General features: G+C 42.7%; 1 protein-coding gene across 19 annotated transcripts in view; it reads left to right on the forward strand.

Annotated features, from left to right (window-relative positions):
• Positions 1–20,874, forward strand: part of LOC310898156 (uncharacterized protein) — a 176,488-nt gene that overhangs the window by 67,028 nt on the left and 88,586 nt on the right. The window contains exon 4 of one of the 19 annotated variants that reach the window (XR_014583002.1): positions 16,535–20,210. The exons of 17 other annotated variants lie outside the window; for them this stretch is intronic. The gene's annotated coding sequence lies outside the window, so the exon portion shown is untranslated. Of the gene's footprint in view, positions 1–1,415; positions 1,554–16,534; positions 20,211–20,874 lie in introns of all 19 variants that reach the window. One more of the 19 variants, XR_014583015.1, reaches the window with a different exon arrangement.

The raw sequence follows: 20,874 nt of genomic DNA on the forward strand, positions 1-20,874 counted from the left end.
TTGTAATCTAGGGGGGAGAGATCTTTTATCTTCCTTTGTACCTCAGCTGTGAAACTGGCTTCACAGTAAAGAGTTTACTTACCTTTGTCTACATAAGCCATTTGTGATGGTGCTGTCTCAGAGCTGGGTTCTTTTCCCTTGCCACATGGCAGTGTTCACACCTCAGCTGTTCCCTGTCTATACATATTCAGGAGGAAGCTGCAAGAGCGTGGATTTTTTATTAATAGGAGAAGTATGTTTTCACTGTCCCCGAGTCCCATTTTTTAAAGCTGCACAAAATGGAATGTTTTTCACAGAATCACAGGAGTCCAGGTTTGGGTGATTTAAGAAAAACACAAAGCATTGTAAGAATCTCAATCAAACTTGTAATAATTTTTCAAAATATGTGATGATAGAACATGTTTTTGCCACATGGACATACTTCAGTGTGGACCTGCCACAGGGGAAAGGGAGACTTTCCTGTAACTCACAAGTCTCTCACCTAGTGATGGGGATGGTGTATGGGTCACAACTGCACATGCTGTGCACATTCCTGGTGGATGACAGGTTGGCCATGAGCCAGCAGTGTGCCCTGGTGGCCAAGAAGGCCAACAGGATCCTGGTGTGCATTAAAAGGAGCGTGGCCAGCCGGTTGAGGGACGTGATCCTCCCCCTCTAGTCTGCCCTGGTCAGGCCTCACCTGGAGTGATGTGTCCAGTCTAGGCTCCCCGGTACAAAAAAAGACGGGGATCTCCTGGAAAGAGTCCAGCGGAGAGCTACAAAGATGATACGGGGCCTTGAGCATCTTCCCTATGAGGAAAGACTGAGAGACCTGGGTCTGTTCACTCTTGAGAAGAGAAGACTGAGAGGGGATCTAACTAGTGTTTACAAATATCTTAAGTGTGGGAGACAGAGGGATTTGGCCAACCTCTTTTCAGTGATCTGTGGGGACAGGACAAGGGGCAATGGCCACAAAATGGAGCACAGGAAGTCCCACACCAACATGCGAAAGAACCTCTTCATGGTGAGAGTGACGGAGCACTGGAACAGGCTGCCCAGGGAGGTTGTGGAGTTTCCTTCTCTGGAGATATTCAAGGCCCGTCTGGATGCCTACCTGGGCAACCTGCTCTAGGGAACCTGCTTTGGCAGGGGGGTTGGACCCAATGATCTGTGGAGGTCCCTTCTAACCCCTACAATGCTGTGATTCTGTGATGCGCACTTGTTGTGAACCCGGCCAATGTTTCTGTTTGGTACAGTGCATATAACTTCTTTGTAATAGGTGACAGCTTGTGACAGATCTGAATAAAGGTCAGTTTCTCTGAGGCTCTGTCAGATCTCATCTCCCTGCTGAGAAACTTCAGGATGTTACCAACGTTTTCAACCCAAGTTGCATGGGCTTCTCTCCCACCTGCTTCTTTTTGCTGCTTTTTCCTCAGGATGATTTCCGCTCATTACCTAACATGAACTCACCTTGGCTGCTGTTCAGCACTAAACAAAACAGCTTTGTCCTGAAAAAACAGCACAAAGGAGAGATTCCACTGACTTTCCCTAGCCTCTGAAGAAAGAGCTTATGCGTAAGACCTTTTCTTTCTATTCTGTGGTAAATGGAGCTGTAAAATACGTTATTACCAGAGACATAACTGATTATCTCCGCAGCAGTTAAAAACAGTTTCAGAGAACCTTTCACAAGGCAGAGCTGGGGGCTAATATATGTTGTGCTGTGAGAGCCCCCTGTTGCTAACAGGTGTCTTTCGTGCAGCCTACCAGCAGCAGATGAGGCTCTCTCCTGTCTGCTTGGTGTATCTGACAGTGCAGAGCTCCGGGCAGTGTGGTGTGGTTGTGGAAGGGGTACAGCCACTCCTTGACACGAAGCTTGGTGTAGCATGTGCAGAGGTAACGAAGGAAAAAAACCTGCCATCTTTGCATGCCCCCTTTCTCCTACTGAGTCTGCACTATGCATTCTGAGCATCTCGTGCAGTAATAAATAACTTTATTTCCTGTAGGGTTCTATGAAATCATGGGGTTGGGGAGAGCTGGCTACTTTTCCTGTGCTTCATAGTAAAATCTGGTTTTGGAAATGAGGAGGAGATCAGGAACATAGGGCATTGGGTGAGGGTAAAAACATGGGCCATACACTGTGGGCATGATGAGTGTGTCCAGAGAAGGGCTACAAAGCTGGTGAAGGGCCTGGAACACCAGTCCTGTGAGGAGCGGCTGAGGGTGTTTAGTCTGGAGAAGAGGAAGCTCAGGGGAGACCTCATTGCTCTCTACAGCTACCTGAAAGGAAGGTGTGGGGAGCTGGGGATCGGCCTCTTCTCCCAGATAACTAGTGATAGGACTAGAGGGAATGGCCTCAAGTTGCACAAGAGGAGGTTTAGGTTGGAAGTTAGGAGACGTTTCTTCTCAGAAAGAGCAGTCAGGCATTGGGACGAGTTGCCCAGGGAAGTGGTGGAGTCACTGTCTCTGGGGGTGTTTAAGGAAAGGTTGGACATGGTGCTTAGGGACATGGTTTAGTGGGTGACATTGGTAGTAGGGTGATGGTTGGACCAGATGATCTTGGAGGTCTTTTCCAACCTTAACAATTCTATGATTCTATGATGGCTCCCATATATGTGGCAAGAAACACAGGGCCATTGGTGCTTTGGTCATTGGGTCTCCTGTTTCCTCTCCACCCACAAACAGTGGCAAGGCTCACCCTCCATGCCAATCCTTTGGCAGCCACTTCAGGAGGCCAGTGGCCTAGAGACAAGGACCCAAATAGTCTCAGTGTTTTGCAGCTCTCTATATGGCCTTTCAGGTTCCTTAGCGTCTGAGCAAGCAGCCTGCTGGAGATCAGTGAGGCCCTATGCAAGCTCTGACTGTATTTCATCTCTCCTAACACCAGCAATTTCCATGGAATGTTCTTAATATGATGAATTGCCCTCCTTTTACTCCTCGTCCATTGAAGAAGGCCTTCTCACTTGCTCTAGCTGGAGGTATTATGTTGTTCCTAGAGAGAAGTACAAATATTAAGAGCAGTGCTGTGACAATAGCAGTGTTTGAGAGCACATTGTTTGTCAGTTCCTCTGCAGATAAAGGCGGAGAGCAAAGGCTTATTGAAATCAAAATATTTATTCACCTTCAGTTGCAGTGGCTCTGACTTGGCCTTCTGCCCTGCACCTGTGACTTGCTGCTCTTAGAGGGCTGAAAAGTAAAGTGGTATCACACCGGTGTCGTTTGTACAGCAGATAAATGGAAGCAGTGGAGAACCTCAGATCTGAATTTGTCTGCTCTCAGTGTGAGGTTCTGCAACATGGGGAAAACTTGGAGTCTATTTTAACAATGATGGTTCAAAAGAAAAAAAAAAGAAAAAAGAGAGAGAACTAAGGAAAAGATTATTTGTAAGGGCCCTTCCTGAAAGTGTTGTTCTTCCATCATTAGACCACTGGGAACACAACAGTTCTTGTGTTCCAGCCCTTATTTACAAGAAACTCAAGGGAGTTGGACATTTCTTGAAGCCATTTAAATTCTGTTGTCTCACCTTCTTAGACTGCTTTTGAAATGACATGTGAGGTTCTTGTGCCCCAGTTCTGTTGTCTAGAGGTAGACCTTCAAGCTAAAACTTTCCTTGACCTTCACTCAACAATGTTGGGCAGTGGTAGTCATTTAGGCATTGCTGACTACCTCAACTTTAAGTTTCTGATATAATGACAATATATGTTCCCTGGTGTTGGGGTTAAATTGTTAGGATGAGAGAATACAACGTCACTTAAAACAACTTACTGCAATTTGTGGTGATTACATTTTTAATTTTAGCAGTGGGCATGCTCCAAGGCTTTGTGAAGCTGATCTCCCCACACCCCTCCAGCAGTAAGGAAAAATGAAAGTCGGGAGAGTGTCATTGCCACTGAATTGCTGTGCCAGGCTGAAAGCCCACCCCATTAAATGTCAAAATCAATTTATTGTTTAAGTTCTGATTGTATCTTTCTTTCAGAGCAAGGATTAGCAAAGCCATAGCAACATAAATAGGTGGGTGTGCATTGCACCACATCATTTGCATGGTGGCTTTAGCAGAGGAAAATTTTGTTGGAAATATGTGATTAATGCCTCCAACTATTATCTCTAATTGAACAGACATGAAAAAGGCCCACTTTGTGAGCCCAGATAAGCCTATTGCACAGCTGTTAGGAGAGTATTGAGACCTGGCTGAATCGAACTGTTGTTGCCTTTTTTTGTTGCATAAGGATAGCATGTTACTGAAACCTAGCAGAAAAATATGAGTGATTGTTGAAATGTCATTCTTGTAATCTCATAAGTACTGATGTCTAAGAAGACAGAAAGACTGTTTAGCAAACTTGCCCTCACATTGTCATTAGCATTAAGTAATGGGACTTTAATATATTTAGATCATAATAATCTATCAACTTAATATCAAGTGCTCAGTGTGAAGTGTTCAGCCACAGCCTTACCTCCTTTTCTTCATTTATCAACAAGCTCAACAAATAGAAGTTTGTTACAGCATGAAGATGGTACTTACTGCAGCAACTTTTAGTCGTATCTTCTCAATCACCTATATGGGGTATTGAAGAACCTTTTTCAGATGGAAAATAGAATTTTTAGAAGCAAAAGTTTATTTTATTTTCATTTTTATTTTTTCCTCTTTACCTCAAAGAGTAGTTTTGATGAAATTTTCACACTTTTCCATTTGGAAACTCTGGATTAAAATTGTGGTCCTGCTTTATTTCGTGTGGCACCCCCCAGACTACTGTGTTTTTAAATATGGAACCAATGTGTCAGTTGGAAAAAAAATGCTTTTGAAGACCTCCAACCGAGGAGAGAGAATATTTCTTTTAAATTTTTATCAGTGTTCAGTGGGGAAATAATTTTTCAAGCATGTCTCAATGACTTGCTTGTACTGTAAAGCAGTGGCAAGGAATTAGAAATCGTATCTGCTGAACCTCCTCTCTGCGTTTCTAATGCTGGTAGCGTTTCTCCCAAGGTGGGTGCTTTTAAAATGATGGTACAATCACTGAAATCTGAGATGTTATGAAAAAAGAAAGCAGAATATTTTTGAAAAAACCTTGATAGAACATAGGGGCAGATGGCAGTAAGAGAGATGAAAAGCATTCCCTCGTGCAAATAACATGTATTATATTCTAGTTAACTTTGGTTATGGAGCACGTTGTACTGAATTTCATAGCACAGTTCTATTACATAAAAACCGTGTGACTGGAAGTCTCATGTTGTTGCAATTGCCTGTATTTAAACAAGCAATCCCCGATCCCACCTCCTACCCAACCCACACACTAAAGCAAGTGGAAAACCCCCAAAGGACCATTGTTAACATGAAAGTTTGGAGCTAGAGGCAATTAGTCCTTTGGGCCATTGTAACCAGTTATTGCAGTTAGTGCTCCAGGGAATCATTTTTGTCTGAGGTCCCTCTGATTTCCCTAGAGATAGTGGTTGAGGTTGTGATTAAACAGTTAGACCTAGAATAAGGAAGGAGCTGGGTGAGACTGTGGAGAAACTTGGGTGAGGCCAGACCTTTAGCTTCCACATCAGCTTGTTACTGCATGATTTCTGCAAGCAAAAATCACTGGCACACATCACGCTGGTAGTGTAAGCTGAGTGCTGATTTTTTATTTTTAGGTTGGGGCTGGGATATAGATACAAGTCTAATTTGATTTCATGGCCCATGGCAACAGCAAAGAATTTCATTTCATTTACATGGTAAAAGAGATAATGGTCCAAACATCAGGACTGCCACATCATGGACCTGTCAAGCTTGATTAGACATAAGAAATTTACATCAGTGTGATTAATTATTCCAATCCTGATCAAAGGTAATATACCTGCAACTTGTGCTGCTATGAAGAAGGGCATGCACTGGCTTGACTCATGTTAGCAAGTATTTGGGGTTCAAGTTTGCAGTAGTGCCATACAGGAAGGTGGGTTTTCCTCACAGGTAGTTAAAACTCAGCAGCAAACATCAATGCAGAGAAAAGTGTGGTCTGGAGAAAACCTTTACTGGATGTCCATTTAGTGCTAGTACTTTCTGTCTTGAGTCTGAATAGGTTAGACCTAATTATCAGACCAACAGTGAAAAAATGCGAGAGGACATATCCTATTTTTTTCAACATTCAGAGTGAGAGGGCAGCCCCTTGTGTTTTCTCATCACTGCTATAAGCTTGCCATGAATAACATACATCTGTTGTGCCTTAGGTTCCTCTTTGCTAGTCTTGCTTCCATGTGTGTGATCTGTTCTAGAAAGCAAGCTGATCTTCCTGCCTACAAAGGGTTGTATAAGCATGAGGTGTTGTCATATATCCACGGTATAAGCTGCTGAAGTTAGCTGTCATCCCAGCATAGGTGAGCATGGTAGGCACAGCTTGAACTCTGCTGACCTAGGCATTATGATCAGAAGGGACCCACCAACCTGGCTTTTGAGTTCCTGGGATTCACTTGTTACTCATTCCATTTGAGTTCCTCAGAAATCTGTTTTCCCAGTGGTCTGGCAGCTCAGTTAAGACCACGTTTCTTAAAAAAGAAAAAAAAAAAAAAAAAGCATTTTGAGAACACATAAGTATTTTCTAGCAGTGACCCTGCAGGAGATGAAAGCTCTATGTTTCTAGTGTCGATTCATTAATAGAAGGCCTTTGTGCCAAACTACAGCTACTTGAATGGATTTCCCTTAGATTTTTCACCATGTGTTGGGATCTCAGCTGGAAATTCACAGTTGTGACCTCATGCGAGTGGAGAGAAAGGTGAGAAAAGGTGATAGGTTCATGAAATCAATTTGGAAGTGCACAGTTGGTATTTAGAGAGTGAATTTTCTTTATGTGTTCCCTGTTTTTAATAAGCTTTTATAGAAGAAACTGTTTGCTCCTGTCTTGCCTCCCATGGTTTATCTTTTAAGAACCTGCTACAAATTTCCAAAAAGCAAAGCAATCAGCTGTTTTATTTGGGGAACCACTGACTTTTTCCATACCGCTCTCTGGTAATGAATGATTTCAAAATAGGAAAAGAGATCAAAGACTTCTGCTTGCTTCAGGGCAGATGGGGTCTGAGTAGTATGTCTGAAGTCTTTTCCTCTGGACGTGTGCGGTGGTAGATACCCCAGATAGTGCTTAGCTGTGCTCCTCCCAGTCTCAAGTGGTAGGCAGAGCTGGACTGCTTCAGGGCTTGTGAGGCAACCATGCTCTTGCACTCTGCAGGAAAACACTTTCTGCCGTGTGTTCCAAAACCAGGTAACTCCTTCCTTTGCACCAGCTTATCTCTAGCCAGGATGTCTAGGACACCTGGGAAAATCCTGGAACTCAGCCTTTGGCCATGTGCTGTTGTGCTTGCCTCCTGCACGCGTTTTCATGGGACTGTGTCTCCTTTTTTGAACAGTGCCTGTCTCTGTGGCTTCAGTAAACCTTCTGCAATTGTTTGACAATTTCTTCTTGCTATGTTTGTCAGAGAGCATGTGAAAATAAGTCAAGTCATAGGCTAATTTCTAACAAGCAAGAGCTGGAAAAAAAATTAAACTTTTGTTTTACTCCCCAAACTTCAGAATGCAAAAGGAGAAAAATACATGCTATCTTTCTTGATCTGTCAGCTTCCTGTTCCTTGCTCCCTATACTTTTTTCGTTATTGTTGTTTTTGTTAATTTAAAAAGTGCAATAAGAATTCCTAGTTTGCCAAAAAGGAAAGGAGAAAATGAGTTTTATTTCCTTACTCTTAAGCATAGTCTTATCTGGTGTTATAACTTTTTTCCTATTTTGCCCAATTTATTCACTTTTCCTGGGTCAGTCTGTCTTACACAGGTAAGGGAGATTACGAAGTCTGTCTTACAGAGGTAGGAAGTGGTACTATATTCACATGAATTTTGCATACTGCATTCAGGGAGACTTCTGGTTGTTGAGGCCTACGTAGCAAGCAATGAAAACGTTTGCATTTTGTGTTCAGAATAGCTTAACAGGGAGACACAAAAAAGGTGACTCAACATTAGTGATATTCATTTCCATTTATTGATCTCACATTTTAATGATAGAGGAAACCTTTTCACTTGACGCTAGCTCATTTCCAGCTAATCCTAATGGGAAAGGTTTGAGAGAAAATTTATTTTTAAATACTTAATCTCTTTAGCAATTAGGTGGAAATAATGTGGTGTGTGCAGGATTTGGGCTTTCAAATACTGTAAAAGGCTGTAATTTGCAACTTAAATAGTGTAGTTTGTGGTTACCCAGAGTCAGGGAAATGAATCCTGGGAAAGATTTAATAGAAGTTGTAAGGTGATGCAAAACACAATATCTTTATGATTAAAGTGCTGCAAATTTTGTGTTTTGGCAATATTATAGTACTAACAACACTAATTGTGAAGTCAGGCTGGAGATGGGTCTTGAAAAGCGTTTGAAGAGATGGAATGCTATGCCAAAAAATGTTCATCTCAGGAAAGGAAAAAAAGCTTTCTGGGTTTCTTGCTATGTGTGCTCACAGAAAAGCTAGTGGACAGGAGTGCAAAATAGAACACCCTTCTCATGGGACTCTGTTCATTCTGTTATCTCCAGCCCTAAACAGAGAAGTATTGAGCAAGTGTCATGACTCTGAGAAGAACAAATTCCTCCTTATTTCTTTCTCATTTCCCATCTCAGCTTTCAGAAGCTTGAGGGTTTCTCCAGACTGGGAGGCTGCATCCTTTTCTAAATCAGCTCTGCAGTCCTGGTGATGCGAAGAGAAAGAGCAACACCTTCCTTTGTGTCTGCCTCAGTGGGGGAATGGCTACTCTGCAGACCTGTGGGTTGGTAATGCTGGCAGCTGCTTCATGGCATAGCATGATGAACGTAGGAAGCAATTGCATTGCTTCTTTCACAGCAAAACTAATTTCTCAACAAAAAGCGAAACAATGCCACAACAGCTGGGTATTCTGGTAACAAAAATAGATTGTTTTTGTTAAACTGCGGAAGATGCAATGCACTCTCAGGTTTTGTCTAAAATGTTTGGTAACAGGAAATTAAACATAAAGAAAACAGATGTATTTTGGCTTTTTTTTTTTCCTTAGGGGGCACGTTTCCACAGAAATGGCCACTTGTTTTGTTTTGCAGTGGGAGATGCTTCCACTATAAACTGATGGAGTGGGGAGGCTTACAACCCTGAGAAGGAACGTAAATCCAATTCAGGGTGCTGGGAGCTGTGTGATGTAGTGCTTTACAAGGACCTGAGTGATTTGACATTTTTACTGTGTGGCAAGGCAGAAGATGGGCTTGGGATTGTGGACTCCCAAGGGAATGTCAGCTAAGGTTCAGCTCTACTGAGACTCACTATTTGGGGAATCAGGTCTAACTGTGGTTTGGAGATCATAAAATCATAGAATATCCCGAGTTGGAAGGGACCCACAAGGATCATTGAGTCCAACTCCTGGCTCCACACAGGTCTACACACAAATTCAGACCTATGACTAAGAGCACAGTCCAAACGCTTCTTAAACTCTGACAGGCTTGGTGCAGTGACTGCGTCCCTGGGGAGCCTGTTCCAGTGCGCGACAGCCCTCTCAGTGAAGAACCTCTTCCTGATATCCAGCCTGAACCTCCCCTGTCACAGCCTGACACCATTCCCTCGGGTCCTGTCACTGGTCACTAAAGAGGACAGATCGGTGCCTGCCCCTCCACTGCCCCTCGTGAGGAAGCTGTAGGCCGCCATGAGGTCTCCCCTCAGCCTCCTCTTTTCCAGGCTGAACAGGCCAAGTGACCTCAGCCACTCCTCGTACGTCTTCCCCTCTAGGCCCTTCACCATCTTTGTAGCCCTTCTCTGGACACTTTCCAACAGTTTCACGTCCTTTTTGTCAAACAGGACCTTCCCCTTGTGAACCCATGTTGGCTGGGACCAATTCAATAACTTCAAGGATAACCTTCTCCATAATTATACCAGGCACTGATGTGAGACTGACAGGCCTGTCACTGCCAGGATCTTCTTTCTTGCCCTTCTTGAAAATTGGTACAACATTTACCTGCTTCCAGCCTACTGGGACCTCTCCAGATTCTCAAGACCGTTGAAAAATAATTGAGAGAGGTCCCATGATGACATCAGCCAGCTCTCTGAGCACCCTGGGATGAATCCCATCTGGACCCATGGACTTGTATGGATCTAGGTGGAGCAGCAAATCCTGCACACGTTCAGGATCGGTTGGGAGTTTATCATTCCTACCGTCACGGTCTTCCAGCTCAGGGCACCCACGATCCCGAAGCCCATCATCAGCACTGAAGACAGAGGCAAAGAAGGCATTAAACTTCTCTGCTTTGCCTATGTCCATGCCAGTGAGGTGACCTTCCCCATCAAGTAGCAGACCTATGTTTTCTCTACTGTTTCATGGTCACTATGACCAAGACGGCCGCCAACTGCCACATCCTACACAAGACCCTCTCTCTTCTCCAGCAACAGATCTAGGAGAGCACCTTTCCTAGTTGGCTCCCTTAGCAGCTGCACCAAGAAGTTATCATCGAGGTGCTTTAGGAACCTCCTGGACCTGCTTGTGTCGGCCGTGTGGTAATCCCAGTTGACATCCAACATATATGAGATGTGGACCGAAGTTTGATATCATATCTGCTTTTACAACAAAGCTAGGACACGAGTAATTTTCCAACAGTTAATGTTGTGACGTATTAATCAGATTAAATAAATTGGGAGACTGAGTTAAATGGAAGTTGCAATATTCAATTTTGTTTAAATGAAGGGATTTTGGTGCTTACTAAGAAGACTAATGCACTTGTGGAGCTGTTTCCTCCCTTGTCAGTTAGAATTTTCTGTAGCAAGAGCTGAGCAGCATATGAGGGGATGCGACATCATCCCAGTGCTGCAGGATCTCAAGCGGCATGTGACATTTCCAAGTGAGACGGCTGTACCTTGGGCAGGCCTGGTGGAACAGGTAGCAGGATTAACACAACCTGTTCGCTTGGCTCAACAAAATGGAGTGTGACTTCTTCATGAAGGAAGGCAGAATAAATCATTTCAATTGAGAAACTGTTCAATAAAAATGAAGCAGCTTTTTTTCTGAACTCTTTCATTCTAGAAAAAGAGTTAATGCTTTCTTGTAAGCACTTCTATTTTCTCCTACACAGAAGGAAAAAAAATTGAATTACTAGAATTTCCCATTCAATAGAAATGTTGATTTCTGCCTGCCCTCTTCCCTCTGCCCCATGAGGCAGAAGATTATTCTTGAAACTGGTAATAAAGGACCATAAATGGAACGCTCAATTACAGTGGAGAGCAAGACACTTGTGTCAATATTGCCATTTAAACATGGATGGTGTCTAAAAGAAATTTTTTTTTCAGAGGTCTGCTCCTGCAGTTCCTGGTTAGCCACTGATGCTGAAATATATTTCTGCCTCTAATATCTTCTGCTGAGATCTGTTTGCTATTCTGGGCATGTCCAAAAACTTCATCTTTTCATATATACGGTTAAAGGAGAAATACACTTTTTTTGAAATCCTGGCTGTGATTGCTGAGAGATTTTCAGAAGCCAGGAATAAGAAGGCTCGAGAAAGTTAATTTTAACATGGGAACACAGGTAGCAGTGTAGTGATTAAATAGAGGTAAAGTATAAGGTAACGGGGAACTAAAAGAGACTTGCATGGCAAACAGCAATTTCCTGAATTCATGGTTGCTTTCCTCTGATGGCATTTTACATAGGCCTGAGAGCAGAACAGAGATCTGGTGATGGCTGGAGAGGTAGTTCTCAGGGCTCTTCCTCCTGCACTTAAGAAAAGGGAAAAAAGACTGTAGCAGACAAGCTGATGGATGGGAATGTTCTTTGAATTAAGGACTTCAGGCAAAGGTAGAAAGGAAATTGCCCATGACCTGAAGTGGGATGGTGGACATAGACCTGGGAACCTGGCCTGTGGAAAGGGTGATGTTTCTCCAAATCCAAGGGTGCAGAGACCCATATGCATGCAGAGGGGGCAGAACACCCTGTCTGGTGCTGGATTTAGTAGCAACGTAATGTTCTGGCTTAACAAAGGAGATTTGTATGGCTTTTGGAGGATTTGTCAGCTGCTTTACTGGCACGGTCTATCTGCAGTGTCTGGCTATCCTATTCATTGACTGAATGTGAGGCAGAGAGATGGAGACTGCAGTCTAGGTTTACTTGTTGTCTGGAGTGATATATTGACGTCTCTTTGCAAGGCATCTCAGTGTTTTTCCTCCCTAGTGTAAACATGAAGCCCGAAATTCATATGAATAAACACTTCTTTTAGCTAAGCATTTGTGCAGGCAGTTTCTGAATAGATAAATCAGAGGCTTCTGTTGCTTGGATATCTTAACGGGTAATATCTTAGAACCTGCAAGGTAATAGCATTCTCCCACTATAATTTGTCTAGCCTGTTAGCTTGGTGAGTGATTTACACTGTGAGGAATTAAGAGTTGTCCAACCCAGATAAGATGCTGTGGCTAAAGTGCTATGGGCATATCTGTAATGCAGCTCCCTGCGGAGGCCCCTCATCAGCTCGGAATAAGGTGGAGGTCAAACCTGGAGAAGTTCAGGATTTGCTTTGAGATGCTACTTTACATTAGCGATATGCCTGCTTAAAAAGGGTTGAAAAAAAAATGAATGAATGTGGTAAGTAGCTTGCCTAAATAGATGATGCAATGTGCAACGGCAGTGGCCATGTTACAGAGGTACCAGATGTACTCAGGAGGTCATTCAGTCTAGCTGCCTGCCCTGGCACAGCACATACAGCCTAGGTGGCTCAGGGCTTTTGTCAGCCCAAGGACATATTCCTGACTGCTATGGGCAAGCTGTTCCGGTGATTTTATCTCATGAACGCAATCAGAAAATAGCTGAGACCCAAAAATTGTTTCTCGATCGCAAATTCTGCTTTCTTTTTTTGTTTTCTTTTAAAGCCAAACCCTCTCCCTATTTTCATGTTTTTGTAACTTGGTGGATACACGTTTCCATCTTATTTCAATTCACATTTTTTAAGAACTGAAAAACAGTGGAAAGTAAAAAAAAAAAAAAAAAGGATAAGGAGGAAATTTCAGTTTCTTTGAAGTACTGTTCTTTCTGTGCAGAGGATAGAGCAGGACTGGAAGAGATCACCTGCTGTTTCTGACATAATCCTTTGGGATTTGAAGAAGATATGAGAGTAGAGTCTATTTCTCTTCTTTGTTGCATTCAACAGCAAAGGCTGCTCTTGGAAGCTAAGGACTGGGGTTCAGTCCCTGATTGTACTGGAGCAGATGTGATTTACTTCCTCCTACCAAACTCATTCCTCCATGGAAGCTATAGCCCAGTCAGCATGCTGCTGGGGCTGCGGGCGAGAGCATCACAAGGGAACACCTGCGCTGCTGTAGGGTGTTGTGGTATGGTAGCCAAAAATGGACTTCTCGATTGCTAGGTTGCTTCCTCTGAACCAAAATGTTACTGCCTTGGATTACCACCAGGATGTTTGGCCCATGCGCAGTTACGCCCACCTTCCAACAAATGGGCATTTTAAAAATACCCTGTGTACAGGAAAATATTTATTCTACTGCTGGACAAGTGAGCTGTCAGAAGGACAAGGCTACTGGAAGGACTTTAGCCAGGTTCCCAAAACTGAGCTGCTGTAGGCTATGCTAATAGTAATAAGGAAGTAATCAAAAACAAACAGTTGCAGAGCCAGCTTCTTGCGCAGAAGGCGATGCAGCAGGGAGCAAATCCGTGTTTGCCAAGTGGGAAAAAGGACACTGACTGGCAAGGAGAAATGTTATTTGCTGGTTTGAGGGACAAACAAATGGAACAAACCCAAATCACTGCCTATTCATCAGAAAGAGAGGACGTGGAAATTAAAGGTGGCAGTTTGTAGCTGGCATTTTGCAGTGACAGGTCTCTTTAAACTAAGTGATAATGCCCGCAATTTTTTCCAGATAAGCTTGGAACAACTTCGCCTTTGCCTCTGCGCTTTCTGCAAGATCTACGTGAAGCTTGGTGATGACGGGCAGATTGTTAATTTCAATCATGAGCCCAATGGGATCAGGGAAGCGTGGCAGCAATAATCGAAAATGGATGCTTAGAGTAAGGAGGCTAACAAAGCAGTAGGAGCAAATATTGGCAAGTATGAGCAAATATTTGTTAGTACCGCTGCAGTTATACAGTGCAACGTGAGCTCCAGCCAGTGTTGAAGAAAGTTTAGAGCTCTGCTGGAACAAATCATAAAGCCGTAACGGAAACTTTGGGACCAAGCTGTTGGGAAACAGCTGGAACTTTCCAATGAGCTGAATTACAGTGGTAGCAGGGTGCCTGACACCTTGCATCCTGTGAAAAATCCCGTCTTAAAAGTTGCTTTCTGCATCACATCGATTCTGCAGGTAGTGTGGGTGTGCTCTGCCCCTGCTTGCACCAGTGGGAGCTTTGCCACATGCTCTCAGTGGGTCTGTGCTTTCAGTCTGCCAGCTCCAATTGCCAGGCTTGCTTTATATTCTGCAAATGCTCAATGAGTTTATTTGCCAGATTTCTGGACTAGCCTCAGACCAGAAATGGCTTAATATGGAAAATAAAAAACTACTGCACGTTCCGGTATCTCTGTTGGACAATAAAAGAGTATAAGGGGGGACAGAGCAATTATCAACCTCAGTCTGAGTTTTGGCTGTATGCTTTACCACTGAGGGATGAAAGTTTCTCTAATTCGCCGCAAAGGACTCTCAAAGTTCGCAGACATTAAATATTGAATTAAATTATTGAATTGAGAGATATTCCTGGAACAGGTACTCAGACTCTTTCCTGCATTTAGCACCCAACATTGTAAAACTACTTTATACGTCAGTGATAGTTTAAAAAAAAATCTTGAGAACACAGATTTGCCAGCGATATTCTGAGGGGGAGTAGGAGCAACATTTAATTTTTTTAGTAGAAAAATTCAGAATTAAATTAATTTGGTTCTTAATTCTGGGTAGGAGAACGTTGAGGTACTGTTGTACGTTTCTGTCCTCCATCCCCTTTACAATTGTGAATGTAGATGAAAATGGAAGACTTGGTCAAGATTTTGAAAAGATCTCTGCAGTTGAGCAGAGTGGTTTCACAACAACTTTCAGAGCTTTGAAACATGGCCCAGAATTGTGCTTGTTTTGAAAACTGGTATGTTTGAATGTTTTTGTGGCATTACATAGTACCAACACCTGTGCCTTAAACTTAGAGAGATTTATTCCTAATAAGAAGAGAAAGCGATGCCCTGGACATCAATAGTCTTTCTAGTTGAAAGAAATACTTCTGTGGGGGTCTCTTGAGCACAACGTGATTTTTGAAATGAGTTTCTGGAAAACTGTTTTCTTTAGCCAAAAATATTTGAGGCAGCTTTCCTCAGGACCCATCAACTCTAGGGTCAGATCCTGAAATCATTTCAGAAAAGATGTGGTCTGTATACGTCACTCAGGTTTCAGTGCCAGTGTTTCAACAAATATTGCTACAGTCAGTCATAGTATACAAATGTTAGCTATGCAGATAAAACAAATAATAAAATATACAAATTTACTTTTGCAAATGACTCTTCTGAATTGCAGCTGCAATCCTAATTTCTTATGTTGGTTGAAAAGGATGATTTCTTTGGAATATGGATGGAAAGTGAGCTATGCTAATTCTCTCTCCTCAGCTGCTGTAAGGTCAAATTTAGAGGTTACAGCTTAGGCACTCATACTGAAATGCAGGAAGCCTAATATTTCATTACCACAAGCTTCTTCGGTTCGTTTAAACCAGGATAAAATAACTACTTTGATTTGTTACTGCGATAAACCTGGCATTGCACAGGCATAAATTAGTATGGCAGATGTAAAACAGAGAAGTGAGGATCAGTATCTGGATTTCTACATGGCAAGTGAATACTGGTACAAAAATACTACAGCTGAATGCGGGGGTGCAGTAAGAAATTGTTCTCACACCAGGTTTTGATTATAGTAGTATCAAGCCTGAAGAAACTCCGCTAAACTTTTCAATTTTGGCAGGCTGAGCAAAATTTCATCAGCCATGGCTTGTATCTCTGATGTATAAAGCTATTGTAGTTAATTTATTATAGACATGTCCCCACTAAGCAGTACTAAAGGTGCTAAAATGAAGTGGGTGCCAACAATAAATAGAAACATTTATCAGTTCTTCAAAGAAGAAATGAGATGAAAGTTCTCACTTGCTACTATAGATTCCTGCGTATAGAGGTTTTGAAATGTAATAGTGTTTTCTTCTGCTTCTCCAAATCCCTCCATTCAGTTTTTCTTTTTTCCTTTTGATTTTGGAAAACTCACTGCTCTTTGGAACATAGCACATGTCAGGTGGATTTGTCCTGTTTTGCAAAAAGGAATGCAAATTGCTGAGAGCGCTTGAAAACTGTTTAAATACAATTGCTTATAGACAAAAGGGGATCTGCTCTCTTCAGCCTCTGGTGTTTAGACTCTTTCCTGGACAGTGTGAACGTAGAGTGTCTGAAGAGGTGATGGCACAAAAGAAGGTTCCTAAGGGATTTTATTGAAATCAAAGAGAGGGATGCAACATTTGCGTGGAGATCAGGGAAGTAACTCAGATAGAGCAATGGGGACTCTGGGAGAGGTACTTCTGACTTCGCTTTGAATTCCCATGCTACAGGTGCAGAAATAACCGAAGCATGTTGGGGAGAGAAGTGGAAAGCCAAGGGAATGTGTGTAAGTCTGTCCCTGGAAGAATGCATGGAGAGGTCTTCCAGCATGGAAGCAATGTTGATTGTATGGTAAACAGTGGATTCTTCTGAAGCAGATGAAGAGTTGAAAAGCTTTAGGAACTGCTTCGGTCCCTCAGACAGCAAAGACACTGAAATAAAGTCCCCTACTTCTTCAAGGTTATACTGAAGTATATATCAGTTAAACTAATAGACATACAATTTCAGAGGAATCATATTGAATTTTAATTCTCTTTGGGGAGAAATAAAGTAACACTTAAAAGAAATAAAATAAATAAATAAATAAAACTAAAAAAAAAAAAGAAACAAAACAAACAGGAACACCAAAACCCAACAGTGTGTATGCCCTGTTGGACTTGATCTTGTTGCACCTAAGTGCAGGTGAAATGGAGGGCTCCAGGGAAGGGAGTTTGAGCAGTGATGTGGCCAGTTTTATGTGAACAGTTAAAAATGGTTTTATTAGTGGGAGAGTGAGGGGGAGATGGGTTAAAACTCTGCTTTTGACCGATGCTCAGATGTGTGGTAGGAGACCAAAGAGTTTAGTATTTTCTTTAGCTTCTCCACTTCTGTGACTTGCTCTTAATGTCATGGGTACAAGGGTCTTTGGCTGGGCTCCTTCTGGAGCACAACACAGGAGATATTTCACTCATAGTCTTTGCTCAGGCACAGTTATGGGAGGGGAGTGCATCTGATATGTGTGACCCTGCTGTTGCCCAGTTCTCCTGGTGGTTTCATCCAAAAACCCTGATTGCCCTCCTCAGCTCTTCTGCTGTCTCTACACGTTGAGCATCCAATGAAAGGGGCTACTGTGAAGTCTTCTCCTGGTTAGCAGGCGCAGGGCTCAAAAAAGAGCCAGCAGGCTCTAAAAAAGCTGGGGAGAAAGCTGTGGGAGGGGTTTCAGACCAGGAAGGTTGGTTGGAAAAGGGTGGCCTGGGCAGAGATACTGAAGAGGAAGAGGTGAATCTGAATGTGTGGCTGTTGTAGAGAGAGTGTCCCAGGGAAGAGGAGAGGTGCTGAACCTCTCTTGCTGAGGGTAAAATAGCCTGAGACAACCTCCTTTTCCCCAGATGGGCAGCGTGTAGGACCATATTGTTACAGAGCCTGTAAGGAAACCAGCTAATAAAATACGGAAATATGAAGAGAGAGTACTTAAATGTGCCCAAATGCCTTCTTGATTCAGAGTTCTGCTGCTGTGAAAGAGTAAGACAACTGGATTTATCACTATTTACTATTAATCTCTCTCTATTTACCATTAATCTATCTCTATTTGCTAACTCTGTCTACTATTAAGTCTATTTACTGTTTATTTGTCACCTTTCTCTCACTCAGCAAATAAAGGAGTAAAGAAAAAGCCTAGACTTCAGCAGAAGCAAGGAGATAGTGAAATTGTGGTAGGCCAAATCACTAGAGTTTCTTGTTCGGCTTGTGGTCGAAGGCATCCTCTCTGGAAACCATCTTATGGATTAGGAATCTGTTCATCTTCCTAGACTGGTGGTTTTGTTTGCACGGTAAACTTAATTAATTTATTAAGCCAAGTAGTCAGAAATAGCAGTTAAATTAAAAGTGATCGTGGATGAGACTCTGTGTGGACCTAGCCTCTCGAGGCAATGTGCTGTGAAGAAACTGCCATTTTTTGCCAACCAAAATGGCGCTAATCAAGTTGTAGCAGAGAGAAAAACCGGGTGGGTTGTCTAGCATGGAAAGGTAAGATGGGAGCTGCAGCTTTTTTTCCACATTTTTTTAAATGGAGATTCGCAACATCGATCTGTTTCCCTAAAATCAGGGAAAAAGCCTCAAGTGACTGCCTGCCCTTCTGAGTTTTAGTATGCAGCCCACCTACACATAGCCCTTTTATCTGCAGAAACTGGCTGTACAGTCTGTCTTGATTAGATCCTATAGTGTTGGCGTTTTTTTTTCTAATTCTTTCAATACCTGTCTTGTCAAATTTGCCAATTCATTCTTAAAATACTGACAAAACATGGAAGACAAGGTGATGTGTTTAGCCTGGTACTTAAGCTTTCTTTGTTTTGATGTGTTATTACTCCTTATTCTTCTCCCTGTGAGACACACAAAAGAGAAAGAATAGCTACCAGATCAACAATCAAATGACAATGACTACTTTTTAGCAGTCCGTGCAGTCATGATTTGTTGTAATCAACCCAGGTACTCCCAGTGCGGGACAGGAATTGAGATAACTTGAGATAAAGGAAGTCTGCTGTATCAAAGCTTGATCTGGCCCAAGCTTTTGCTTCATAAATACTTCAGGTTGCAGTAGTATGTAACTTTTATAAAGACATAAAGATCAGCTGGGGATGCATTCTCACGGCTGCAATTTCATAGTCGTTCGGTTTCATAGTGGTGCTATAGTGGGTTAATTTGTGTAATCTTTTTTAGTGCAGCTTTTCCTCAGAGAGACGGTCAGTTAAGTTACGGATTTGTTATTATGCATGTAATTTCAGAGACTTAGGAAGAATATATCAGCATAATCAGCAAAGGAATAAATGATAGAGAACATGTAATTATGGCCTTCCGCATTATTGTTGATTGTGTGTGTCTGCAGAGGAGCCTTGGGTAAGGTCAGACCATGCACAGTGTTTGTCCTGACCACACGTTGTGATAGCGGAAAAGAAACCCAGATGGAAAGGCTGGGTGAGAAAGCTGCAGTGGCTGTAGGTGGCTGGAGGACTGGGACTGCTTAGAAATCTATCCAAGAAAAATACCTTCTGGGGCCTGAAGTTTTGCAGAAGGGGAAATCACAGTGCAAACAGTGACAGGACTTGCTCCCAGCTGTAGTGATGATACTAGGATTCAAGTCTTGCACTGCCCATACAAACTCCATGGTTTCAGGACTCCACCTCTTGAGGAGGCTGAGGGTTTGTGTTCACCTGCCGTAATGACAGTCGAACAAAGCTGTCTTTCCTGAGCATATAGCACGTGAGAGGAGAACGAAGGGCTGCACCTTGTGTGCTGCTGAATTGCTTTGTCGAAAGCTTCCCTCCTTTTTTTTTTGCCCCTCCTGAAGTGTGAACATACACAGAGCTGAACGAGCAGCAAAAGACTTGCGACGACTTGCCTTGTGGCTGGGAAAGTGGAAAAGGTTTTACGGCTGGGATGATGTCTCTGCACTTGAGTGAAAGCATCGGTGTGGCTTTAACAGCCCATACACCCTGATTAAGAGCCTTATTTTTTTTACATACATCATAAATAAAACTTCAAAGGTTTGAGAGTGAGGGAAGGGGATGAGAGCACATTCTGCTATCCACTAGAAACATTTTTGCCTGCCAGAGCCATTTAGTGAATCCGCTAAACAGCTTTGTTAAGGTGTTTATCCCACCAAGACAGTTCATAGCTGTGGGCATTCAGGGGTATAGAAATGAATTCAGGCTATGCCAAGCATACAGGACAATGTTTCTGAGCCAGGCACAATGCAGTGGCTCATCTGCATAATCCCTCCATCCTGCTTGAGATGGAGGAGAACTGAAAAGCAGCAGATACTATATGTCAGCCCTGACAGCTTTATTAAAACTACAGTGAGTTCTTCTGGTCTTACTGCTTCCACCTTGCCAGCATTCAGCCTGTCTAGAGAGAGCTGCATTGCCCCATCCGGTGAGTTTGGGGAAAAAAATGGAAGGGGAGGAAGGATGGATACAGGGATTTCTCTTTATACTCTCCGCAGCTGCATCTGGAGGTGCCACAGGTTGTCTTTGTCACTCTGCAGATAAATGACATTCAAGGGAGAGCGTGCAGCTGCCTGGCCTGGTGTGTGTAAGGTACGGTGCACAGTATGCAAGTAGGGAAGCCAGGGGCAGGTTTCCAAAACTGCCAGCTCTTACTTAGGCACGGCCATGAAGTGGCTGGGTTTTCTCTACAGTACTGCTTTCAGCAGGAGTTGCTGGGTGCTGAGCCCTTCTGAATTTGGCTTCTTGACAGTGCGATTCATCACTTGGTGGAAAAGATTGCTTTCAGCACCCTGTGAATAATCCATTCTGCTTGAGTGTAAATAATACCTCTAATATTTCCCCTTTTTGCTTTTGTGTAATATTATGGATTATTTTCTTTTTCCCAGAAAATGCAGAGAGAGGCTATTTCTCCTTATTGGATTTGAGTGAATAATTTGCAATTAATTATTTATTCAGGGAATCAAGTCTTTTTCTGCTTGCAAAAAATCTCCACTCTTGGATTACTTACTCAAATGTGTGTGATAATTTTTTTTGTGCTGATTCTCTTTTTTCTTTTCCCCCTATCCCTTCTCTTGGAGCTGGGACAAGCT

Source organism: Anser anser (assembly GCF_964211835.1).
Source record: "Anser anser genome assembly, chromosome: 4".
Lineage (NCBI taxonomy): Eukaryota > Metazoa > Chordata > Aves > Anseriformes > Anatidae > Anser > Anser anser.